Below are 2842 nucleotides of genomic sequence, written 5' to 3' on the forward strand. Positions count from 1 at the left end.
AAATATAGTGCTGACAATAGAAATAAAAGTGCAATTCTGAAAAATGTTTCTTTGTTATCTTATGCTTTTATAATGATAATCATGCTCGGAGAAAAGTGGTAAAAACATAAGAATTAGGAGCAGGAGTAGGCCATTCAGCCCCTTGAGCCTGCTCCGCTAGTCAATGAGCTCATGGCTGATCTTCTGCCTCAACTCCACTTTCCTGCACTATCCCCATAACGCTCGATTCGCTTAGTATCCAAAAATCTATCGATCTTTGTCTTGATTATGTACGCCTCCACTGCCCTTTGGGGTAGAGAATTCCAAAGATTCACCACTCTCTCAGTGAAAAAGTTTCTCCCCATCTCAGTCCTAAATGGCCGATCCCTTATTCTGATACTGTGGCCCCTGGTTCTAGACTCCTCAGCCAGGGGAAACATCCTCCCTGCATCTACCCTGTACCAAAACTGTACATAATGCTCCAGGTGCGGTCTCACCAAGAATCTAAATAATTGCAGTAAGACTCTTATACTCAAATCCTCTTGTAATAAAGGCCAACATACCATTTGGTTTCTTAACTGCTTGCTGTACCTGCATGTTAACTTTCAGGTGCACCGAAAAACAAAGTTACATTGCGAACAATAGCTTAATGTGACTATAAAAAGGAGAAACTATTACAACGGTGCATATGAAATCTTGTTAATCAAGAATCTGTGGGCCTCAGGCCTTATTAACATTTTATTGTGTGAGTTGCCGCATTTGTGTTGCTTCCACTGGCAGCTTACAGATTTGAAGATGCTGTTGTTGGTCGCTGACCTCGCCAGTAGCAGCCCGAAAGATATTCTCAGGTACGGGGTTGGAGAAGGCAACAGATTACATAAACTTTTGAGTCAGAGCGGCACTCCAGCTCCTCCTGGCTCCAGGGGAAGGTTTTTAAAATCATAATGAAGAAAAAAACTTTTGCGGCGACCGTTGAAGAAGCTTGACCAAGGCAGGTCTAATTCCTTCCTCGCTCATCACTTCCAAAATTTCAGTGAGGGGATCTAAAACATGCATTGTGCCCCTCGTTCATATGTGCAAGAGAGCTAACGCCTACTGCCCCACCGACCTTGCCACCCAGCTTGCCCATGGAGGGTTAATGTTGCTAATCTCTTCCCCGGCCAACTCATCCCTCCAAGCACTGACACTGTGGATGCTGGCAATGGATCTGCCATTACCGATCCTCTCCGCATCTCTTTGCAGAATGTCCGTTTGCTTGCGAACAAGGCCCTTGCCATCCCTGAGCTTATCATGGATGATTGCAAGGACATCATGGCCCTGATGTTCCCCAGGCTGAGGAGTCTAGAACCAGGGGGCACAGGATCAGAATAAATGATCGGCCATTTAGGACTGAGGTGGGGAGAAACTTCTTCACTGAGAGGGTAGTGAATCTTTGGAATTCTCTACCCCAGAGGGCAGTGGAGGTGAGTATAATCAAGACAGAGATCGATAGATAACATCTTGGGGCTGAAATTGCCCTTCCTGAGAGGTCTCTGGCCACCGGAAAGTGGTGGCCATGGGGCAGCGCGGAATGGCCGCCGACTCTCCGTGGAGGGGCCGTCATTTTAGAAATGGCCTTAGCTTAGGAGCGGAGCGGTGTCCGGGATCGCTCTGCCCATTTCCCCGCTGCAGCCTGCTCCTTACCGTCTGGCTGGGACTCGGTTGCGCAATTGCCCTTGCGAAATTGCCCCGTCGCTGGCCAGTGCCCCAACAGCTCTTGCTGTCGGTGAACTCTATGTGAAGGGGAGGGCACACTGCCATAGCCGTTATGTTATTTTTTGTCGGACGACTGCCAGGTCGACCCAAAAATTATGCCCCCGGGTTTGGTCGGGCTGCCAACAGACCACCTGGCACCCTCTCTTGGGTGCTGGCCCGGCTGAACCCCTCCCTGATAGCCCAGTGGATCTAACTAAAATATATGCAGAGTTCGCAGTGGCTCTCACCTCTAACTGAAGGGGAGAGACATAGTGACATGCCAGCGCGATGATGTCATCAGCGCGGCGCTGATTGGTGACAGCTGCAGACATTCTGTCCCGCCCCCACTTCCGCCCCATTAATGACGGCCACTGCGTCCGCTCCCATTTTCGCCCCCATGATGATCCACTTCCGCCCCGCTGGAAAAGAATCCCAGAGGTGCTGAATTTTGCCGGATAGGCCGCCGCATTCATTGTGGGTAACATAAAAGAGAATCCTTAAGTCTTTAATAAACATATAAAGAGTAAAGGGATAGTCAATGAAAAATTGGCACAGATTAAGGACCTAAAAGGAAATCGGTTTGTGGAGGCAAATGTGGCATGGCTGAGGCATTTAATGAGTACTTTGCATTGGTCTTCACTAAAGAAGAGGGCACTGTCAGTGTTACAGTAAAGCAGGAGGTGTTGGAGCAATTGGATAGGATAAAAATAGATAAGGAGGAAACACTAAAATGGTTGGCAGTGTTCAAAGTAGAAACATCACCCCGTCCAGATGGGATTCATCCCAGGAAGCTGAGGGAAGTGATGGTGGAAATAATGAAGGTTATAGCCACATTCTTTCAATCCTACTTTGATATGGAAGTGGTGCCAGAGGACTGGAGTGTTGCAAATGTTACACTACTGTTTAAAAATGGGGATAGAGATAAACCAGGTAACTAGAAGTCAGTCAGCCTAATACCAGTTGTGGTGAAACTTCTAGACATAATTGTCACTTGGAAATACATGGGTTGATAAATAACAGCCAACATGATTTGTTAAAGGCAAATCATGTCTGTCTAACTTGATTGGGTTCTTCAGTGAAATAACATTGGGTTTGAAAAGTCTGGAAATATCCTTTAACAGTTTAAGCA

Source organism: Pristiophorus japonicus, chromosome 16, assembly GCF_044704955.1.
Source record: "Pristiophorus japonicus isolate sPriJap1 chromosome 16, sPriJap1.hap1, whole genome shotgun sequence".
NCBI lineage: Eukaryota > Metazoa > Chordata > Chondrichthyes > Pristiophoridae > Pristiophorus > Pristiophorus japonicus.